Consider the following 24,796-nt stretch of genomic DNA (forward strand, 5'->3'; position numbering starts at 1 on the left):
GCAACAGGGAGTATTTCAGTATTGTGTGAAGGCAACTCAGGAACTTATTGAAGCTATATGAGTACCATAATGTGGTAAGGAAAATTATATGCCCACAAAATATTAATGCTAAAGAGTGGAGAGCTGATATATACTTCCAATTGTCCTTACTGAGAAATTGATATCTCTCAGCCAGGTGAGGCAAAGAGAACAGACTCAGAAAGGACTCTGGAAGTTTCTACTAAGGTAATTTAATCCATCAGTCCTGTTCTGTGCATCTCCCATTCTTGCTGTGATCTAGTTCCTATCAAGAGCTCACTGGATCGGTGCTCTGGACCTCACTGTCCGATGAATGGTTGCTCCAAAATAGCTTTAATAGTAGTCTTTATCCATTGTAGTATGAAAGACAGTTGACTTCAGCATTAGGGCTTGGCTATTTCCTACCTAATGGGTACAGATTGCACTGTGTTGACCTAAAACAGAAAGACTGCCAGTTATTTCTCCTGCAGAAATGCAGAAATGGGTTTATTTGGGATCAGCAGAATATTGCAGTTTGAAGTATGCAACCTTGACTAGCCACGTGTGAGTCCCCGCACAGCAAGGAGAGGAGAACTTTTTTAGAGGAGGGGAGAGGAAGTTGGGAGGACCGTGGTAAACAAAGAGTCCATTGGAGGAGTTGAAAGTTTGAAGTATAGTGTGGCTTTTCATTGGCTGAGTTGTGACGCTCTCATTAGCTGACCTCCTGCCCAGCAAGAAGAGAGGGTTTTCCTTTTTACTGTTGGGCTGTAGGGTGTGAGAAATTCCTGTTCTGGATTCCCAACTATTTTCTTGAGTTTTCTGTTTATTAATTAGTGATTTAAATATTTTTCCCCTCTATTATTCTAGTCTTTCACAGTGGACAATAATTGTGCGTATATATGTTCTCATATTACCCTCTATGTCTTTTTTTCTCTAATAACTTACATCTTCCTATGTCTTCCTAACTGTATCTAATCACAGTCTTAATCTGTATCTTATCTGCTAAATCTTATCAGTTGTTTGAAGAGATAGAGAAGTAGAGTAAAAGATGATTTAGTAAGTGGCAGTCATTTCAAAGATAGAAGGGACAGATTAATTCCTTTCCTAAGTAGTTCATATTAATGAACATTATCTTTATTGTTCTGTTTGATTTAGACTATCTATAAAATTCATGATATACAATTAACTGAAATTTTCACTTTAAAAGAAATTTTAACTCATCTTTCCAATTGTTGCATTAATTTTTCTTTTTAAAAGACAAATAAAATGAGACCTTATTAAGTTTCAAAGTTTCACTAAGAAACTTAAGAGTCAGTGCAGTAACATGCATTTGCAAACTCACTGTATTGATTTATTTGGTATGGGATCATCTTCCAAGCCCTCTCAAGCCTTTTGACCATGTCTCTAAGAGGATATGCGTGACCTAACGCAAGGCCAGCACTGTATTCTGTGAGTGTGTGATTTATTGTTTTTCAAAAAGATCAAAAAGAGTCATGAGTTCAATGAATGCAGCTGAATTCTCCTGCAGTTGAACAAATCCATTTCCTATTGATTTTCTTCAAAAATATGTGACTATAGAACTGCTTTCCCACTATTCCTAGCAGTAACATCTTGGTCATACACTTCGATTAATAATAACTTGTAGATAGCACTGAGGCCTCGGTGTACCAAAATTAGTATTCCTTGTTACATACTAATTTAAGATACTGAGCTTCAATTATGAAATTTGTTGTTCAGTTTTTACACATTACATTTAGTGGCCCCTAAATTTGTTATGTCTTTTAAGTCTTCTTTCCCACAGATCGTAAATCAATCTCCTTTTTTATTGTATGAAAAAATTAGCACACACAATTGATTTCAGAAGTGGCATTAAAATGCATGCCTACTGCATATCTGATAATATAACAGCATACAAATTAAAGAGATTTTTCTTTCATTCCCTGTGTTGACAGTCCTCCTTTCCGGTCTTTCCCTCTTCCTTCCTGCTTTCCTTGCTTCTCATTTCCCCTCCACCAAATCCAAAATTATTTGGAGTCACTATGTGGACATTTTTCCCCTTTATAATGAGTTCAGCAGGGTCAGTGTCAGCATTTGGACTTATATAGAAAATAACTTCTTCATTATTTATGGTAATAAAGGGAGATGGCGCTGTGGGAGTAGAAGTTCTCTGCACTTTTAGAGCCGGCAGCCAATCTGAAAGGGTTGGAAGGCTTTCTGACCCTTGATGCCGTTCCCAAAGACTTCAATTCTGCCATTAGCAATTTGATCCTCAGGGTTAGGGCACTGCCCCTTATCAAGATGCAAATCCCTCTGAGCCAGAAAATGCCATAAGCTGCTGTGATCCATTAACATCATATGACTAATTCATAGATTGGGATATTTCCAACAAAACTAGGCTGAGAGCAGATTTTGTAAGGAGAACTAGAGTCTGAGAGAGAGTCAGAACTAGATGAGGTCACCAAACATCTTAAGAACAGTAGACCACTGCAAGCAGAGAGAAAGAACAACCAGAGGCTGAAGAGGTTGAAGAGAGGCTCCTCTGACTTCCATTTTTACCCATTCTTACTCCTAAGTGTGAATATTTTTTAAATGAATGAAATAAAAACATCCACACAAACATCTTAGAAACTTAGAGCAAGGGACATAGTTTCTTGTGTAATTTCATTTGGGATCACAAGAGGCAAGAGTCATGGAGACTGGGAAGCATCAATAGAAAAGAAATTGTAGATGATCAAAGGATGAAGAAGTGGGGGGAGGGGTAGAAAGAGGTTATTTATTTTGCATTTACAGGATTTTAGAATACATACGTAATTCTGATAATGACTATTAAAACTAGACACAAAAACTGGTCAGAAGTCTCATTTCAGTCTAATAGTTTAATATTTGTTTTACCAAACTAGATTTGATATAGCTGCAAATGCGTACTTTTTCTCTTCCTACATTTACTAAGCATTCCTGGTGTCCTTTTGTATACACGTTTTATTGTTAATATTCTGGGGAATACAATGAATAAGGAAAACAAAAAAGCTGCTCCCAAGTAGCTATCAAAGTGTTACAAAAAAGAAAATTAAGCAATAAATATAGTCCCATGATATGATTTCTTTAGGAAGAGCAGAGGAAGCACAATATGGTATACAGAGGGTGTTAAATAATACTCAGTACCCCTTTAAGTTATAAATAACCTGTTCAGCCTTTGCTCTAAAGATTGGCAGTTGGGGGGTGAGAAGTACTTGCATGCAGATCACCCAAGGCAAGCCTTCAGTTATCCACTGAGATGAGGGTTGAAATCCTGGGAATTTATCATAGAGGAAAAGAGCGCCCACTCCCACCTTTGCTAGAAATTCTCAAAGATCCGTAAGGATTTTAGGGAAGGAAACAAAAATTAAAGTATTTCCCTGAGGCTTTTTCTGAGATCAGAATTCCTCCTTGGTATAGTAGAGTATGATTAGGGTTTGGGAGACGCCCAAGTGTTAGAGGTTAGAACAGGGTCTTCTTAAGCTGAGGTCACAGAAAGCACCACAGCTAAGGGAAGGTGAAAAGTGGACGACTGTGGGGAAGTTGGACAACTATGGCCCGGAATTTCGGAAGGAGAAACTTAATGGACCACAAATTTGAAGGAGCCGGAGGAAAATACAGAAATCAGGATATGAGGCCAGAATTCTATCAGTTAGTCACACTGGATCCCACAGTAAGTGACAGCGTTTTGTGGCTTGCTTTTTTGAAGTGCATGGGAGAAAAGCCTGAGGTCAAACTTACTGGGCTGGGGCTGAGTGAATATTGCCAGCCAAAGCCAGTCTTCCTTGGACAGATCAGCATCTCTATCCTTGTGATCTCACACTACTTAATAATAAGTGATGAGAATCGCTCTTGCTGTCTTCAGTGTGCCTCAAGCATTTATTAAGCAACAGCTGTGTTCCAGGTTCTATGCTAAGTATACATGGAGAGGCGAGTGAACATAGCTGATGCTTCAGAACCTAGAGTCCAGAGGGGTAAAGCCACTATCCTTCAATTAAAAATGTTTTGTTTTTTTTTTTAAAAGAGAACCTAGAGAGATAAGTTCTTCATAAAGTAAAACCAAGCTTCAAATCAGCTTCATCTCTGATTAAAATAAGGTTATCCTGACATGTTAAAACACCCAGCTGTACTCTCAGAGGCAAAAATAAATCTTCTCTGATGAAACATTAAAAAAAAAAAAAAAGAATGTAGAGTCCAGAGGGCATGTATAAAACACCCCCAAGCCAGATAGAACTAAGTTGCATGTATTTTTGTGAGGCTGGCCAAGAGCTGGTTTTAGAAGTCTAGCTTCAACATGTAAATAGTCAAGATGAAGCTTTTCACAGAACTCATATTATTAATCATAAAAATCCTTTGGATCACAGCCTTTTCATAGCTTAATATACTGTAACACTGACCTTGAAGACACATGCCTTTAAAGGACTGATTAGCAGAAAATAGGAAAGCTCTTGACACTCAGGAAACTTTGGGATTTCATATCTGTTCTCTTGTACCTGCAGGTCCCATCCTCCTTCCCATCTGTTCCTTTCACTTCTGATGATGGAATCCTACACCATGGGCAGGATTTTCACTTCTCAATATAGAACCCATGTACCTTACCTCATGGTCCAACTGACTTCCTGAGAATAAATCATTGTCTTTGTATTTCATAAGCAGCAACAAACATTGATTTTGTTGTTAGTATGTATGAGCCTGCATTCATTCAACAAACTATATATTTTAATCAACAAGTGCCCTAAAATTTTGGATTTTAACGCCCTGAGAGATCAACTTTTAATCAGTTACTAATTACAATTTGAGAAGCCTTGTGTCCAGGCCAAATGCCATGTGACTTATTCTCTGGTGAGTAACTCCTCTTCATTTGAAGTCTTAAAGTTGTTTTAAATGCCTTAAACCAAGTTTCTTCAACAGCAGTGTCAGAACTGTGACATTTTATGCTAATTTTACAGTGAAAAGGATTCTTTAGCAATGTGTTGAAAGGCAATGTGAGTTCATCTGAGTCTTTGATTCTGTTTAATAGTTTTGCTGTCAGACAGTGAGTCGTGATCTTTACTTGTACTTTACATTTGTATTTACACCTCCTTGCATTTGATAAAAGCAAGGTAGCAGAGTCTGCCTATTGACAGTGATGGCTCCTTTATTTTAATCAGTGCAGAGAAAAAAAGTAAAACTTGGCACAGTGGGGTGTAAAACCCCTTCCTTCTGCCATTTGCAATGTAGTAGTTTTATGTGTAACCTTGTAGGATGACTTTGTGCAACAAAATGTCAGCATATCTAGTCATTTGATTTACATGAGAAATTTTTACTTTCCTTCTATCAGGTTCAGTGTAGCAAATGAGGTTAAGAAAAAAAAATTATCTTCTCTATTTGCAAGCCTTGGTGATATAACCATTTATAAGTATGCCTAAGTAATATTTTATTTAATGGGAGAAAATCAATGTCAATTTTCTCTCCACTCCAGTGAGGCTGAATTTTTCTTGCAGTAGGGTGTGGTCAGAATAAATGAACTGCAAAGAGAACACTAACTGAGAAGTGGAATTGGTATTTCTGAATTCCTATGGACTACAATAATTGTAAATAATTTATCTCAAGTTTGCCTCCATCCTAGTCTGCATTTTTAAATTTCCTCTAGGAGTCTTTGAGCTGATTAGCTTTGGAGGTTTTCTCCCCATGTGTGCCAGTGTCTTTAGTTAGATGTCACAAATTTGAAATAGGTTTTGTCCCTTTTGGTGAAAATAATTTGGAGTTCAACAAAGTAGACATCTTGGTACCTAGGTACTAGTCCTTCAGGTAGGAGTCTATTTAGGATACAAACAAACAGATGAAGTTATGGATGAGTATAAGGTGGAGTTTGGTAAGCTTTTTATATATAGGGTCAGGTAGTAATTATTTATGGCTTTGTGAGCTGTACAGTTTCTGTCATGACTACTCAAGTCTGCCAGTGTAGCACAAAAACAGATATAAACCACATATAACTGAATGAGCAGAGATCATGGTAGTGTTCAAATAAAACTTCATTCAAAACAAGGATTGCCCTAGTGTAAATCAGCTTCCTGGGATCATGTTTTGGCACAGTACTAAAAAATAGCGATCACAGAAACTTTCTTTACACATTCATGTGGGAAAAGTGTTGGGGTTCTTTTAGACACTGATGAGTTATTTAAAATGGTATCTTAATACCGGCAAACCCTTTCTCTAGGCTTGCAGGATGCAAGGTAACAAGTGCTTGAGTAAATGACCCAAAAAGGACCAGGTGAGACCAGGCAGAGGCAGCAGAGAGTCAGATCCATCCAGTATGTTTTCCCAGGTGCTGGTAATGTGGGGTGGGGTGCATTGAAGTGAGAATAGAGGAAGGAGTCTGGTTGTAGGAGAAGTTTGGACCAGGAACTTGCTAGTATGTCTGTTCCAAATCAGAATCCATCCAAACCTTAAGGAAGTAGGAATTACCAAGATATTGGGGCCCTGGGACTTCTCTGGCAGTCCAGTGGTTAAGACTGTGCTTTCAATGCAGGGGGCACGGGTTTGATCCATGGTCGGGGAACTAAGATCCCACATGTTACACCGTATGACCAAATAATAATAATATAATGGGGCCCTAACCTTGTGGACAATTCAGAAACAAGAGTAAATTCTCGTAAGAACACTGGACTGCTTGGTAGGCACCATTCTGGACTATGAGAAGCTATCTGTTTTGGGGGAGCTGATGGAAGCGAGGGCGTGGGAGGAAGCAGAGAGTAGTTAATGAGATGTTCAAAAAATGGAAACTTCTGTTTTCAGAAGTTAACTTAGACACTCAAGTTCTCCCGAACAACCTAATTCCTGGAATATCACAAGATTTAATTAAGGGACCACTGGAACATGTGACGAGTTTCTGACCTACAGGTTGGGTAGATGTCTACAGATAGCACAGCAAAGACTAGGGAAGGAGATAATCAAGACCCAGGAACCAGGCAGCAGCTGACAGAATTAGGGTTGCATGTATTATGCTTCCATAGGACAAAAACTGCGAGGCCAAAAATGAACTCTGTCTTTATAAAGTCTCATTTATACCTCGGCAGAAAAATCAGACACTTATGCCTAACACTGCATTGTTCCATGAGAGTCTTAGCTACTGAAAGTCATATTGTCTAACCCTTTTTTTTTCTGACACATAAAGAACTTTTACATGGTAAAAAAGATTTTTAAAGATGCAGTGAGAGTTTAACTTGAAAATGGAAGCATTTTCAAGATAAAGAGTGGAAACAAAGAACAGCATTATAGGTATTATGTTCGGTAGACATTTTAAGATGAGTTATTGTAGGCATTTTTAAAATACAGAGAACAATGTTTTTAACCTTTATGTGTATATTTAAACACTCATAAAGCATTTCTACTTTTTGCGACAAAAATTTTGATGTACTTACAAACGGAAGAAGAATGCCTGGTGTTAATTATGTAAAGGCAGCGTGAATATATAAAGCACATTGCTTTTATAGCCATGCGTCAACCCATATATACCATTTGGGTAGGTTTATTGTAAATTTCCCATAAAGTAATATTCTGTTTGTTCTTTAATAAAGTGTGGGTTTTGCCACTGGTGGAGAATAATAACCACCCTTTAATTTCACAATTAGTGGCTTCTCTCTAAGATAAGATTGGCCTGAAAGGATAAATGCATTCCAGTTCAGAGAAATTAATATCGCCTAGGTGAACAAAGCTCTAAATTGAATACCAAACAGACTTCATCTTAGAGCCCCACAAGAGCTGGAAACAGCGGGCCTGATGGCTCTGTCACACGGCTCTTCGGCACTCACATTCGGGGAGCTGCTGTGACCAACGGAAGCAGAGGAGCTTAATTTGAGATAAACGGAACTGAGATGCTTCCTGAGGGAGCCAGGAGAGAGGAGGTCATTGAAGGCAAGCAGACTGACTGTCCTCAGCACTCCTGACTCTCAGGGTAAATATTAGGAAATCTACCTAACCGTGGGCCCAAGGCTGATTCTGGAAAAGAACCTTGTGCCAGGCAGCCCATCAGCATCAGTGGAGATCCTATTGCATTATAGACAAGAGCCATTTCATGGAATCCAAATGCAACTAAATACTTGAATTTGAAACAGGAAGGTGAGTGGCACTTATTTTATTTTGAAGTTGATTGATATATTGAGTTTCCACGATATGGCCAGCTCTTTATGAAATTTACATTTCCAATAAGAAAGAATAGCACTCATTTTAAATCAGGAGGGGAAAAAAAAAAAAAACAGGAAAACTACGGTGATAGCAGAGGCCACTCACAGTTGTCCAGAGTTGAGGAATACCCTGAACCTGTCCCTCAGTGTGTTCCAGCCACTGACCTACAGCCCTCTGAGGCTAGGAGAGTCACCACCAGCAGAGGAAACCCGACCACACAAGCTGCTGAGATGTGAAACCTCGGCTCTGGCTGTGAGGTTCCAGGTTTGTAAGCCACTCATTTAACCTCCCATTCTCCATGTAGACAGTTGAGTTTGGACGCCAGAAATGGCCTGGTGAAGCTTTTCCCATCTCTAGGAGCACCTGTGTCTGTCTGTATTTCAGAACCTCCTCAGAGCCAGCTCTCTTGAGGAGGTTTTGAAATGCACTCTGTCCTCACTGTTTCTGTAATTCTCCCTTTGCCCTTCCCCTGAAAACGTGGAAAAGCTCCTTCCTCACCAAGTGGTTTGCCTCGACGCCAAACAACTCACTTGGTAATTGGTTCGACTGCAATAAATCAGCTGAACAATGATTTTGGAAGAGTTGTAGCTCTATATTGCAGACCTTCTTCATTCAAACTGCTTCCCACAGACCAACTGAGGGCTCTTAGAGAAGATGAACTCTTCTGGTTGCTAATCTGAAAGGGAAACCCAGCAAATCATATTCACTTAGTCTCTCTGTTCAATTTGCCTGTGATAAACTGGGCTCTGCTGGTTTTGTGCCTGCTTTATGCAATAGGGATAATGGAAATAAAATGAATACTTCAGAACAAAGGCAATAAAGCATTATTATGGCTAATGAAGGAATGGTTTGTTTTGAATGTCAATTGCTTAGAGGCAAGGATTTTCTAAAAATCAAATAATAAATGGTCACCATATTGGCAATATAAATATTCCCTTATTGATCTTAGATGGAAATCAGATTTCAGAGAGAAGAATGCCCGACATACTTCAAAATAGATTCTAAAGCAAGTATCTGTGATAAATGACCAAGTTCCTAACTTGCTTGCATTACATTTTTAGAAGCACCCTGATATTTTGACTTATAACTTTTCTTTCATTGCTTTGATATCTAAATTCTCTAGGTTAATACCATTGAAATGAAAGTTTCATTAGTTGAAGCAATCAGAACAAGGCTATAATGCAGTAGTTCTCTTAAGCCTGCACTAGACTTACCTGGACAGTTTATTTAAAAGACAGATTCCCAGGACAGGTCTTCCAGAGACTTTGAGTTGGAAGATCAAGTGGGACCTAGAAATCAGCATTCACACTAAACAGTCAATGTGCTTCTCTGCTTGAGGCTCTTGATCTCATTTTGAGAAAAACTGCAATAGAGTACATCCTGCTTTTGAATCAGGCTTCACAGGACACACATTAGAAAGAGGACAGAAAGTTAAGAGGCTTAAAATAGCTGGAATCGAACTGAGATCAAGCCTCTGGTTCAGAGTAGAGTGCCAAAAGGGAGGAAAAGGATAAAAAGGAATTTATACAGACGGGCCATTCACCTCGTTCCCCTTTTCCTGATCTACACCAAGTCTGCATCTTACAAGAGAACCCAGAACTAATCTCCCCCCAGTCTCTAATGCACCCACTGAGTTCAATGCACCCTGCCTCTCTGGAATAAATGTGGGTTTTAGTAAGGAACATTGCAGTTACAAAGACTAGGGCTGCTCAATACCAAAAAGAAAACAAAATCAATCATAGAAATGTATAGCCTGCCCTACTAATTATTTTAAGACATCTGGAGTAGCATGCTTAGTCTACAGTTCATCCAGATGTTTCAGCTTTGTGTACAGAGCCATGCTCTGCATTCGAGCCGTCTGTTTTGATAAGCATTTCCATGCTTGAACAGTCAGTGTCTGATGAATGTACTGTGGGGTGGAGGGGAGAGACAGCCTGAAGCCATGCACACACAGTCCCCAATTTCAAACAGTTCTGTCCCAAAGATCGGTTTGCAGCTTAGATGTTCGATTTTCAGAGCATGGTTCCCTCTGGAAACCGTGTGTCACACACACAGGGGTTAACTGCCAAGCCAGTCCACAGAAGGCTCTTTAATCCTTAACATATCTAAGATATGGAATAGAAAAAATCAGCCAGTTGAGTTGTGCAAGTTGAATGTCCCCATAAAGCCCTCTGAAGGAGGAGGGAAGACAAAGAATTTTTTCCCTTTCCTGGAGTCAAGGATGAGCCTGGGATAGAAAATATACTTCCTCCCTCCCCAGTGCTCAGTCAAAACTCACATTCTTAAACTCAATTTGTCTGAAATAAATGGTATAAAAAGAAATTTGAGAAAATTTGATTAAGTAGATAAATGACCAACAGCCCCCTAACTTTCAAAGAGATAATTTGTCTTTTAAAAGAGGCTGTTTATTTTTTAATGAATTTCTGATTGTTGAAATGGCAGGCAGTGTAGCATATTAGCCTGCACGAAAATAAAAGAGAAATACTCAGATCATTGTGCAGAAAGGGAGTTTATAGGAAGGTTGGATTTGCCCAGGCATCCACCCTAAGTCTGTTCCCCAGGATGCTTCCTACATTTATGCCAACATTTCTGTTTCTTCCAAATATTCATATTTTCAAAGGCTATACATGTTTTCAAGTAGCCAATATGGAAGCGGTGAGGCCAGCAGTGTGTGTATTTGTGTGTGTGTGTGTGTGTGTGTGTGTGTGTGGTGGGCAGGGTGTGGGTAGAGACAAAAGGTACAAGCAATTGAATATATGGATCATTTCTGAGGTGAGTTCTGCCACCACTCAAAAATATATCTGTCTATGCAGACAAAATACCTGTGCTAACTGTATGTAAATATACCAAGTGCTGATGCTGAATCATGTAAATTAACACAGACCAACACTTCTTAGTAATATGCTATGATCAATACTGTTCTATTATGATATTCATCTCTTAATTAATTTTGGCTCAGCAGGCTGAAGCTGAAGACTGTGGCTACTCAGGGGATGGCATTTGAAATATGCATTGCTTTACTTGTGGACTAAACTAGTGAATAGCTAAGCTGGGGCAGCGTAAGAAATTATTTCACATCACTCCTCTCCACTGTTGTGTTTCAACTAGAAAATTTCTGCAGAGATGAAAAAAAAAATCACTATAAGAGAATTCCAGAAGTGGGAAGAGAAAGCAACCATGTAGATATCCAAGAAAATCTTGGTGCTTGAACAGAAATCAGTCAGAAGGGCTGACCAATTTACTGGCATTTATTCCAGAAACACGACATGTATTGTTTCACTCCCATTCTCTTTGTAAGCACATGAAATGCTTCATTTGAATGTTGGGAAGCAGAATATTGGGGCAATAAATAGAAGGATTTCTTATGTCCAAAGGAGGGGGTTCAAATCCCATGTCTTCACCACTAACCACCACGTTGTTTGGGTCAAGTTAGTTATTTCCTTAAGTATCTCCCTCCTCATCTGCAATATCAGACTAAATAATAGGCATAGTTCACAACCTCAGAGGAGATGATAAAGAAGAAGCATAGCTTTAAGGGGCCTGCTACTCCATAAACATTCACAGAGAGTCAGCTGTTATTAGGCTGAAGGACATAATTTGCCTTTGTGGCCATTCAGTTCAGTATAATAATGAGCTGTGTGAAATAAAACCCTAGTCTACCCATCCAATCAAAACCATTATACTACGGCCCAGCTGAGCAACCCCCATCACCCTGGGAGACTAGAGGAGCAAGAGCCACTGTTTCTCAAAGCTGCCCTTCAGCAAACTCAAGTTTTTGTTTAGGTAGCTTGGTCACAGACTAGAAAAGAATGATCAGTTAAGTTTCTGGAAGGATATGGCCTTCTCCATCATAATCTGAAAAAAAGGGTCCCCTTACCCAGGCCTTGTACATGTACAAAGGTCAGTCTGGTTGATTTGATTTGGCTCCCTATTTACTTTCTAACTGTGGGGCAGGTCTAGCACTGGGACATCCAGGGTGCGTTAAAGCCAGCTCATAATTCAGGGTGTGATTTCACCCCCCTCAGATGAAGGAGAGGAGCAGATGTCTCAGCTCAGGCTTGAAGAAGTCATCCTCGGTCCCCACTTCCTGATGCAGTCCTGTAACTCATCTACTAATTGTCCCTCAGCACCAAACTCACTCAAAATATACTCAGAGTTTTTATTAAACATGACATTAATAAGCACTGCAGGCAATTACTGAAATATATGAATTCAAATGGGAGCAGAATTATAATGGGTTTTCTCTTTTCCATCTTCCCAGATTCCACCCTTTTCCCTTCCTCTTCTTTCCCTCCACTCCCAGCTGTCAAGTAGACCTGTAATGAAGGTGGGTAGTGATATCCCAGGACCCCCTTTTAGAGAGCCCTTGGATGCAGAGTCCAGTCCAGCCAAGCTATCTACTCTTGGATTATAATCACCTATGAACATCTCTGTCTGCCTCATTAGATCATAGCTCCTTAAAGCTTGGGATCATGTGTTTTCATCAGTTTTTTAACCCTTGGCCCCTCCTCCACCCTGCCTCAGCAACTGGCTCTGAGATATTCTGAGACTCTCTCAGTGGTAGAGATGCAAAAGAAGGGAGGAAGCCGAGGAGGTGGGCTCAGCTGCCTTGTAGGCCTGTCGTGGGCGGTGCACCAGCACCTCTGCCGGGCCAGTCAGTGACTCCAGCCCCTTGCTTCTCTGTGTGCCTCGCATGTAATCTCTCAGGGAGAGGATTTGATTAGTTTAGTTACTACACAGGCTCTCAGGCAAGTTATCTCTGGTGCCACAAGCCAGTCTAGAGATGGCCAGGCCTAGATCTCTGACCTAGTCAGCCGAGTTGGAGGAAAATTGTGTTGCCTGAGACAAACATGTCCACCTGGGCCCAGGGCGTCTGTGGGTGGCCACTCTGTACAGAGAGAAGCGGTAGGTGTGGTAGGCTCTCAGCCTTGCAGCATTTTTCCTCCAGGAAAGATGCCCTCCTGAAATGTTTCCTTAATGGCCAACTGACGCTAGAGGCTGGGCTTTTTGCTTTAGGCAGAGAAAGTAAAAGCTTTTTTGAAAAGATGAGCGCAATATAACTGTATATAACTGCTCAATTCCAACGTTGTGTAAGGCACACAGAGAATGAGTGACTCAAATGTTGTCCCCATTTTCAAAGAGCCCACAGACTAGTAGCAAAAGACAGATATGTAAGTCTCTGGGAGCAGGAGAGTATGACCATGGCTAGAGTACGGGCTTTGGATACCGGTTCAGATCACATGTTGTCTGTCTACTAGCTGAGTGACCTTAACTTTCCTGGGTTGCAGTTTCCTCTGTTTCCTCATTTATAATGTACAGCCTTGTACTGTGACTATACAGGGAGGAAAGAATGCCCAGCACACAGCCTGGTGCTTTGTGAAAAACTGGAATATGAGGATAGTATTACTTACCTGCATGAAGTTCTAGTATATAAATTTGTACGTAAATCACTTCATTTGGAACACAGGGAAATCTTACTGAAGGATAGTCATCTATTTTTCTTGTTTTGTAGTTGTTAAGTCACTGTAGCCCACCGGGCCCCTCTGTCCATGGGATTTCCCAGGCAAGAATACTGGAGTGGGTTGCCATCTCCTTCTCCAGGGGATCTTCCTGATCCAGGGTTAAACCTGGGTCTCCTGCTTGGCCAGTGAATTCTTTACCACTGAGCTGCCAGGGAAGTCCATGTTTTTCTAATGTCATGCAAATGTTAAAATGGAAGCATCCATAAGGTATCATAGAAAGGAAAAAAGGAGAAAATGGAGGTCAAAGAAGCCCCTACTGAGAGCTGGTTGTTTGGAGCAAGCCAGTAGTTGGCAGGGTCAAGGCTGAATCCCAGGACCAAAGTGCTTCTTTTTTCCACTGTGCTGTCCTGAGCTGCTGGCATTTCTCTCCAACCTGACAGGAAACAAGAGGCAACCACATGGGGAAACACTGAAGCATGCTAACGTGCTCAGGACATCCGCAGCCCCATCTGTAATAAGCTACTCCTTTACCTTACAAAGTGCATATCCTGTTATAAAGGGAGAACTCAAAATGTCTATAGATCTGCATTGATTTTGTGTCCATCTAGGGCTATTAGGATGTTATTATAGCTGAGGCACCATTTTGAGGGTTTGTTTACTTAAGTTGAACTGCTCCTGGGAAAGCACAGAATGAAAAATACATGATTGTGCTCTTGGATTTATTTCGCCCAACTTTTTCTCTCATCACTGGAGTCTGAACCCAGGGTACTAGTTTGAAAGTCTGATTAACAGCCAAGAAGGTCATTTGAGAAGGACTCGAGAATTCATTTAAGGCTATAGCCATCCTTAGTTTGTCACATGAAAAATTAAGCACAAAATTAATAGCCTCAAAGATTTGTTTTTGCTGTGTTCGTCCTAGACTAGAGAGGGGAGACTTACACTTATTTAAGCTTCTAATGAAAGTAAAAGATCCTCTTTCATAATAAATGAAGAGAACTATTTTTGGTCTAGAGGTCACAATTTATAATATTAACGTGCCCAGAATTATGATGACAGTGGCAGTTTTGTGAGTCTCTGAGAGGATAAGGACCCCGGGTACGGGAAGGCGAATTGTTGGCGCCGATGCCGGAAGCTGGGTCTCACGGTAGTAATCATCATGCCGGCCTACTGCCTGTAACATGATGAACACAGAGGAAATCAGGACATTGCTGTGCATTAAAGGGCCAGGAAGGACCTGCTAGAAATCAGGCCCATGATGCCACAGTCACCCTTTTTTCTGAGATTAAAATGAACTGCTGGATTTTTTTCAGTTCTTGGCATCTTCCTTTTTAGTCATTTGGAAATTATCTTCTATTGGCAGGTTAATTTTGCCTTATACATGTATTAAGCCTCTTGTAAGTAAGCCAATCTAAAGAATAGCAGGTGACACTTAAGCCTTTGACATCTCCAGTAGTTTCTTAAGCTACCTTGTTTCTAGTCTTATGTCTTACCATCTGTAAATTAGGATGCTTAATAAGTCTCATATGATCATTTAATGTTCTACAGAAGGAAAAAAGAGAGAACGATGTCACCATTTGACTTTCATAATACACTGTCTTTAATTTAACTGTGTGAACGCTGTATAAAGAGTTCACTCCACGCACTCAAGAAAGGGTTTGGGATGCAGTGTATTTGAACTGGAGTGCCAAGAGCTTTACAGTTCGATGTCATGTGTGCCGATTTGGCCGAGTTCCCTGAGAACAACCTCTGGTTGCTTGTGCATTCCTCAGCGACATTGTTCCAGGGCTCTAGATAACTTTTCCGGATGAAAATGTAACAGAAAATAATACAGAATAGTGAAACAGTGGTCATCTAGTGGTCGTTTAGCCTGTTTTCAGCACCTTCTCTGTAATTAAAAAAAAAAAAAAAAAAGTTCAAGTTAAAAGTTCAGAAGCAGTTTTTTTTCTTCTGCAGCAAAAGATAGATTTTCATATGATGCTGGATTGATACAAAGCACCATTTCCATCAGAACAGTGTTGCTATTGTCATTATCAGGTCCTTCTGCCTTGGGGAAACAGCATGTGTTTTTTGTTTTTGTTTTTGTTTTTGTTTTAAAGGACGCATTTATCAAAGAAATACAGTTACAGGTTGAACGTGTGTTGCTAGGAAGAATGCATTTCAAGTCAGTGGATTCACTATATCTTCCTTTTCTCTTTGTATGTATTAATTTAAATTTATTCATTCTCATGGTGTTGTTTGGTAATACTATAAATCAGAGTGTTTTTCTCCATTGTCCACTGGATGTTCAAGGGGAAGTAGAAGCAACAGAAAGAAGAGATGCTTGAAAGAGATCTTGTATGGTAACCCAAGGCCGTGAACAAGTGCTTCATAGCTTTGTAACTAGCTAGGGTAAGCGAAACAAACCTCTGTCATTTCACAAGCATCTTTTTGGCTCTTTGTTCAGAGGTTAAAGTCTTTTCCAAACAAGGAAGTTCAACATCTGTAAATAAAGATAAGAAATTGATTCTCTCTACACCCAACATCACAGGTTAAAAAGTCTCTGATTCCTACAAATGCGTTCAACCAAGACATTTATTCTACACAGATTTAAGAATGGGGTCAGATCTCATGGGCTCTCATGTCTGTTGAATACCAAGTTCTAATCAATCTGCCCCTTGTCCATTGTTGACTCACCACCACAATGTCTAGCACACAGCAGGTACACAATACATGTTAGTTAGTGAATCAACTTGGAATTTTGAGGGCGTGGAGAAGCCCAGATGAGAGGGGAATTATCAGATTCAACTTTTCCTTTTTACTATTAATAGTCTAAAAAATATACATGTAGTAAAGAAAGGCACAGGTTAGCAGGTAATTAAAAAGCAAACACCTCAGTAATCCCCACTCAGTAGTTTTCACCCCCTTTGTTCTGGATTCAAAATGTTTCATTTTTCCCCCTATAGTTCTTAGCACAATAATGTGTCAACTGATATTTAAGTGAAAATTGTGACTTAAAATATTTTCATATAAATCCATTAAAACAGTATCAGTGAAATTCACATTACTAGGTCATGAATCGGAGAAGGCAATGGCACCCCACTCCAGTACTCTTGCCTGGAAAATCCCATGGATTCAGGAGCCTGGTGGGCTGCAGTCTATGGGGTCACTAAGAGTCGGACACGACTGAGCGACTTCCCTTTCACTTTTCACTTTCATGCATTGGAGAAGGAAATGGCAACCCACTCCAGTGTTCTTGCCTGGAGAATCCCAGGGACGGGGGGGGCCTGGTGGGCTGCCATCTATGGGGTCGCACAGAGTCAGACACAACTGAAGCAACTTAGCAGCAGCATGTCATGAATAGGCGTTTCTAAAAAGAACTACTCCTTCTTCTACTCCATTCCTTTGTAGTTGCAATTATCTTTTGAAAGAAAATGTACATCCTCGTGACAATGCTGAGATTGTAACTTCAAAAATTTTCAAAAAGATGGAAATGGATCTTTTTCCTCTGGGGCAGACCACTTCTCCTGCCTCTCAGGTCAATCAAATGCCCTAGGAATCTTGAGACATTTTTAAAGAAAGAAATGGCTTTGTGACAATAAAGGAAGTCTGAACTGAAAAACTATCTAGTGAAAAGGTAAAATTTAACACAGCTGCTGCTGCTAAGTCGCTCCAGTTGTGTCCGACTCTGTGCGACCCCAGAGATGGCAGCCCACCAGTCTCCCCCATCCCTGGGATTCTCCAGGCAAGAACACTGGAGTGGGTTGCCATTTCCTTCTCCAATGCATGAAAGTGAAAAATGAAAGGGAAGTTGCTCAGTCGTGTCTGACTCTTAGCGACCCCATGGACTGCAGCACACCAGTCTCCCCCGTTCCTGGGATTCTCCAGGCAAGAACACTGGAGTGGGTTGCCATTTCCTTCTCCAATGCATGAAAGTGAAAAATGAAAGGGAAGTCGCTCAGTCGTGTCCAACTCCTAGCGACCCCATGGACTGCAGCCTACCAGGCTCCTCCATCCATGGGATTTTCCAGGCAAGAGTACTGGAGTGGGGTGCCTATTTCTTGCTTAATGATTTATGTGCTAATTGGGCTGATGACCTTTCACGTACAGAGTTTGAGATGTATCCAGGCTCCTTTGTGAAGAATGAACTCCACCAAATTTTACCTGAGAGGCAAGAGAGGAATTTAGGTTGAACATTTTGTGTGAAGGATTTCAGAAGTGGCTCAATTTAGCTAGCTTAAAGTTGAAATAGTGAGAAAACCAATAAGATCCCAAAGGCAAAATTCTTTCTTCTGTAAGAATTCATCTTTTGCTAAGAAATGTTTGCTTTCAAGCCCAAAAAGAACTCTTGGAGTTGTGACTTTAAAACAATTGCTATCATTCTTGCCCACAGGGTGAATAAAAACTCAACAGCCATGTAGTGAAATTAAATCTGTTAATAAAATACATTATTTTCTTCATAGAAACTACTACTATATATTCGGAAAGTCACCTCTAGGTTTCATAATAATTAAGCTGCATTTGTGGTTAAAATAATTAAAAACAACAAATGTTTACCAAGTACCTAGGTTTACAGAATGATACTAGCTGTTACGAAAATGCCATAAGTGGATAAGTCAGCAGACTCTTATCTTGAAATAAAATAAGTGCTGAAAATATTCATGAAAGTAAAGATGGGGGAAACTAATATTTCCTTTCCACTTTTAGTTGCCTTTTTCTATTATTAGTGATAGGAAGGGCAAAAGGAACAACTTGGTTTAATAAGCTTATCAATAAAAGAGTAAATAAACCATTTGGAATGAACATAACAACTGCATGTTTTAAACAAAGTGGACAGCATCTGTTGAGACAAGAGAGAAGATAAATTGTGGTCTGCCCCTCCTTCTCAGTAGTCTGTGTCCAACAGAGGCATTTTGAGAACTCTAGTATTTTGAAAACTATTCAGGTGTGAAAATAGAAACATAGTGTATCTATGTTTAAAGAAAGAAAGTCTTTTGATTACTGGATTCCTTATTAGCCCCTAAAGAAAAGTACTAAATAGTCTTAAGAGGAACAAAGGAAAATAGAAGCTGCACCCACATCCTTGAAGACAAAGGATCCTAGTCCTGATGAGTTTTCATGAAGGCCAAAGGTTTGGGATAGAATGCAGCCAAGAGTCATTTACATGGAAGTAGAGGAGATGCTTTTGAAAATGAAATCACTCTAGCTTAAAAGTTACGGAATATAAAACACTCCATTTTTGAGTGTTATGGGAAGAGATACCTTGTATTCATGCATACAGTTACCTCATTTCAATAGCAAGATTTGTTTCAATAGAAAACTTTCCTTTTTGCAGGTGTCAGAGCTCCAAGTAGCACTGTAGTCCACATTAAATATCCAGTGCTCCTTTCCTTCACAAAACTCCTCTGCTCTATTTCATCACTGAATTCCAAAGAATCATTAGGGTTCCAGCATTAATCCCCATTATCATATTTATAAATTAATCCTAAATAGATTACAATATTCCAAAGTTGACTTCTCATTTTCCCTCTTAATTCTATAGTATAGTTTATACTTTTCACTAGAATTATTAACAGTATAAACATTTTCTTTTTTCAGGTGTAAGAGCTCCAAATAGTGCTGTAATCTACATTAAATATGTAGCAGTTGCCTACACAGCTGAGAAGGAAGTGCATACCCAGGTGTAGGCATGCAGATACATAGTGAAACCCAAAGACATGATTGGGTTAGTCTCAGAAATAACCTTACCCTGTTATTGTTTTATAAAGGTCTAAATTAGGTTGGCATAAATACAAAAAACACTCATTTTTATTTATGCATCTTGAGTATGCTTTTATAAATATGTAAAGTGAACACACTTTGAGAGTTTAATGAGTTTTATAATTTTATTCCTAGATAAACATACTTTTAAGAAAAAAAAAGAAAAATAATTATTCCTCAATTCATTCCAAATTAGCTAAAGGGCCCAAAACATAGTAGAGCAAATAATGAATGCAAATAAGGAAAGACTCCACATATTGCTTTCCTTCAGCCCCAGATTTATTAGAACATGAAGATGTGAAAATAAGTAATGGCTTTCTACACTGAATCTTGATCCACACCAGAAGACCGGCTGCTTGGGTGTCCCCCAGGGAAGCCTGGGTAGTCTGAGCCTTAAAAAGACCAGAGAAAGCAAACAAGGATGTAGTCATATGACTGTCTTTGGGTATTTGCCAGCTTGCCAGGTTAAGGAGAAAAATGAGCATTTCAGTTACACTTGGCCTTAATGAGGTGAAAATGAAAGTGTTAGTTACTCAGTCCTGTCCAACTCTTTGCAACCCCGTGGACTGTAGCCCGCCAGGCTCCTCTATCCATGGAATTCTCCAGGCAAGAATACTGGAGTGGGCAGCCATTCCCTTCTCCAGCTAAATGGGGTAAATTTAGAATCTTTTCAAAAGGAGAATTATATGAGAAAGTTTTATTAATCTTTACAGTTCTAATGAGAAAGGCATTTGTTAAGTATATGAAGAAGTTTCTAAACATTGTAATAATTTATTCACTCCGTGGTTCCCAGAAACTAAAATCTTTACCCTGAATGGTAGGATTACGAACCTTTGCTTCTGACTGGTGGTGTTTTGTTTTCCTTAAATGAAATTAGCCATCGTGGTCTGAAAACTGGTGGGTAAAACGACTTCCGCTCTCAGTGTCTACAACATCGCCTTCTGAGGAAAGCCTGCTAACTTGTAAGACATATCCTCTCTGGGTTAGAGGATGTGGAATGATGGTGCAATTGCAAATTCCACTCACAGGAGAGGCAGTTATTTTGATGACAGGAACACATTTATTCTCAAATATATCAGGCCATAAATTAAAATGTTAGCTACTCAGACTGACACTTGGAAAAATAAAGGTTATTCCCAGTGTGTATAGTAGATATTTGCCTCCGAAAAGTTCATAAATTCATCTTTTCCTTGGTGGTGTCACCAGCGACTCTCTCAGACCCCTCAAATCTCCCTACCTTGAAAATGCACTTAAAGTTCCCTGGAGTACATGAAAGGCATTTGGAAATTGCAAAGTTTGGTAGCACTTGGTAGTGAGTATGGGGAGATTCTAACAATAGCCAAGGTGCCTTTGGATCCTGTTTGCTTTTACTAATGTCTTAATCATAAATTAGAGTCTTGTTACATTTGCTATTCCATTTAGAAAATTATTGCTTAACAGGATCCTAGTCAGCTTAGAAAGGTAATATACTTCCAAAATTGCCTAATTTTCTCACCTTTAAAGGATTAGTTATTATAAGAACTTTTTCTATTAAATCTATCTTTAAAGAGCTAAGTGGCAGCAAAAAAAAAAAAAGGATTGTATTTGGAATTGCATTGAATTACTTAGGTTCTCCTGAGGGTACCTGGTGCCCATGGACAGGCAGTCTAGCAGCTCTGAGATCCCAGGCCAACACCACTAGACACAAAAGAAGCCTCTGAACTCCCAGACCTTGTAAATTGTCACTTTGGTCTGCACAGCTCTGGAGAGTACAGATGTGACAGACGCGAGAAATAAGCCTAGAATGAGACCCCAGTCCCTGCAGATGCTTTCTGCTTTCCTCCAAAGCTAACTAGGGAAGAGTAGAGCCTGTTGCCGAGTTTCCTAAATCTCAGTGTCTTCTTTTTTCACTATTTTGAAATTTAATTTTCATCTTTTAAAAAGTTGTGTACAATAAGATTCACTCTGTGGCATGTATTTCTTATGAGTTTTGACAAATGCACCACCACAATTAACATACGAAATAGTTCCATCATTATACTCCCCAAAATCCATTGCTGCCCCTTTGTAATTTAACTCTTTCCCCATCCATAACAGAGAACAGAACTATTTTCTATCTCTATGGTTTTGTTATTTCCATAATATGGTATGAATGGAATCATACAGTAGCCTTGAGTCTGCCTTCTTTGCCTTAGCATAATGCATTGGAGATTCATCCAAATGCAGTACATATGGTAAATAGATAGGCAGGTAAATACTCTTGCACATATCAATAGTTTATTTCTTTTTATTGCTGAGTAGTATTCTACTATATGGATATACCATAGTTAATCTATTCCTCAGCTGAGGGACTTGTTTGAGGAACCTGGCTTGTTACCAGGTTTGGGCAGATACAAACAATGCATTCAGAGTTTTGTGTTAACATGAATTTTCATTTCATCTGAAATACCTAGAAGTAGAATTTCCTGGTCATATGATAAGTATAAGTTGAACTTTGTGGGAAACTGCTAAACTGTTTTGCAGAATGACTACCATTTGACATTTCCACCAGCAGTGCATGAATGTTCCAATTGGTCTACATCTTCCTCTACAAGTGCTGTTGTCAGGGTTTCTTTCTTTCTTTGCTTGCTTGTTTAGTTTTTGTTTTAGCCACTCTAATAGGGATACAATAATATCTCATTGTAGGTTTAATTTGCATTTCTCTAAAGACTAATATGCGAAGAGTTGACTCATTGGAAAAGACCCTGATGCTGGGAGGGATTGGGGGTAGGAGGAGAAGGGGACGACAGAGGATGAGATGGCTGTATGGCATCACCGACTCGATGGACGTGAGTTTGGGTGAACTTCAGGAGTTGGTGATGGACAGGGAGGCCTGGCGTGCTGCAATTCATGGGGTCACAAAGACTTGGACACAACTGAGCGACTGAACTGAACTGAAAGACTAATGAGATTATATATTTTTTCATGTACTTATTTTCCACTTGTATATCCTATCCTTTTTGGCCAAATGTCCATTCAAATCTTTGTTTCATTTCTAATTGGGTTTTTCCTTGCTGAGTTTGAGAGTTCTTTATATAGTCTGGATATCAGTTTTTTGTTGGCGTTGTGGTTTGAAAATATTCCCCTTCTATGTGTGGCTGGTCTTTTCATTCTCTTAGTGTCTTTCTCAGAGCAAAGTTTTTATCCTGATAAAATCCAGTTTACCAACTTTCATCTTTCAAGGATCACGCTATTAGTACTAAGTCTAGAATCTTTACCTAAGCCAGAGTCACAAAGATTTTCTCTTAAGTTTTATGCTAAAAGTGTATCATTTTTTACATCAGGGCCCCTTTTAATTAGGCCATGAAGTACTCTGTGAATTCTGAGTATTGTAAATGGACATAGAAAATTTAGGATGTCAGAGAAATTTATAAATGCCCAATTAGATGTTTAGTTCCTTAAGTCAAAAGCTCGATCTCCCAGGGCCTTCACTGTGCCTCTCCCCAGCCCCATCCTTGACAGCAGCTAGGGGTCCAGTAAACATTTATTAAGAACTGATAAGTCCTTTTGGAGAAGCAAGCTGTTTTCTGCATTGAGTAGTGCAATAAGGATAGGTTTTGCAATTAGCTCTGTGTTCAAATTATAGTTCCACGCCTTGTTGGCTTTACAATCTTGGGAAAGCATTTTATTTCAGTTATTTGTTTCCTGACTTAAAAATATGGACTAATAATACATTCCAGGATCTTTGTGAGAACTAAATGTGATAACTCGTGGAAGTGTCTTTGTAGTACCTATCTATTCTGGAAATACCATAAAGACTTATTTTCTCCCTTTTTCCTTTTTCCATACAACCCTAAATATGTCTGTTTTTTACAGTCAAATAGCTCTGGTTCTGAGTAACTGATATCTCCAACATGCTGTGAATAAATATACTCCTTAGCTGTCATTTGAATATATTTTTTCATGTATGCATGAATTTGTAGCAAAGATGACTAAAGTGGTTTCACATGGCCACCTTCAACAGATTTTCTTCTTAGAAACACCTCTTAGACATTTCTTCTTAGAACACCTCTTACTGTACACAAATTGAAGGAATGGAAAGAGGCCAGGTTAAAATGAGGAGTAATCAGAGGAAAGGGCTTCCCAGGTGGCTCAGTGGCAAAGGACCTGCCTACGAACACAAGGAGATACAGTTTCCACCCCTGGGTCAGGAAAATCCCCTGGAGAAGGAAATGGCAACCCACTCTATTTATCCTTGCCTGGAAAATCCCATGAACAGAAGAGCCTGGCAGACTACAGTCCACAGGATTGGAAAAAAGTTGGACACAACTTAACAGCTAAACAACAAGTCAAAGGGAAAGCCCAGAAGTATAGCATTCATTGGAGAGTCCCTGTCTCACTCATATTTGGAATTTGGCCAGGCAGTTTTTAATCAGAACCTGGAAATCAATAATTTAACCAATAGTTAAATAAAAATGGGAGAAAGATGGTTCTGCTTAGGATTTGCTTGCCAGAGCTTTACCAATAACTTAGTGCATGGAAGTTATGCTACCTTTTATTAATACCTCAACTCTCTGTTAGACAAAAAGGATTTTTCTATGTAAAATAGCTCATTAATATTTGACAGAGGAAACCAAAAAGGCTGGCATAGTTTCTAGTCCTAGACATTAGGTTGATAAACTGGATAATCAGAATCATGTTGCTTGATTGACAAGCTACAAAGTAAGCCCCTAGATGAGTTGGTTTAGAAGCCCTGAACAACACAGTATCTTGACGTGCTCTTAAAATTGGTTATTTTTTAAAGCTGACCTGAGAAGAAAGTCATAATGATATTTTGTGTAATAATAGTGCTATGTATTAAGCATTTGCTCAGTGCCAGGAAGTGTCACTGAAGCTTTTTATACATTATCTCATTTAGTTGTTATAACAACCATGGAAAGTGACTGTTATTATTTTATGAACAAGGAAATCGCAGGCTTAGGTTAAATATCTACCCTAGGTCACACTATTAATAAATGGCTAACTCAGAATTTGAACTCAAGTCTGTGTAACTAGAAAGCCCTGTGTTTAACTGCTATCCATTATCATGTAACCCTGAATGGCTTACAACTTGTGGAAGCAGAAATGCTCTCTAAGAGAGTCTCAATTTTGGAGACCCAGTGAATCAGTAAGGTAACTTACTTTTAGATATGCAGCACAAGACCTTTTGATTAGCTACATATGCATTTCCATTTGTAATTACAAGATTAAAGGTCAGTCTAGTTTTATGTTTCCTTATTAATCTCCTAAACATTTTAGCACTTGCAAATATATAACTTACCAAATATACTACTCTTCTAAAGCTCATCTAAACATATGCAGTGATACTGATTAAATTTTATTGATACCTGTCAAAAGATAATTATCACTTAATAGAGCTGTCCAAATGTTTCCTAATTTCTTAAATGCAGAATTTTCCCAGC

The 24,796-nt window shown here is 39.3% G+C and overlaps 1 protein-coding gene across 4 annotated transcripts in view; it reads left to right on the forward strand.

The window, feature by feature from the left end:
* The window catches only part of B3GALT1 (beta-1,3-galactosyltransferase 1), a 628,268-nt gene that overhangs the window by 504,956 nt on the left and 98,516 nt on the right, over positions 1–24,796 (forward strand). Inside the window, exon 1 of one of the 4 annotated variants that reach the window (XM_070357858.1) lies at positions 4,767–4,854. The exons of the other annotated variants lie outside the window; for them this stretch is intronic. The gene's annotated coding sequence lies outside the window, so the exon portion shown is untranslated. Of the gene's footprint in view, positions 1–4,766; positions 4,855–24,796 lie in introns of those variants that run through there. 4 annotated transcript variants of the gene reach the window in all.

This window comes from Bos mutus, chromosome 2 (genome assembly GCF_027580195.1).
Source record: "Bos mutus isolate GX-2022 chromosome 2, NWIPB_WYAK_1.1, whole genome shotgun sequence".
In the NCBI taxonomy this organism is placed as follows: Eukaryota; Metazoa; Chordata; class Mammalia; order Artiodactyla; family Bovidae; genus Bos; species Bos mutus.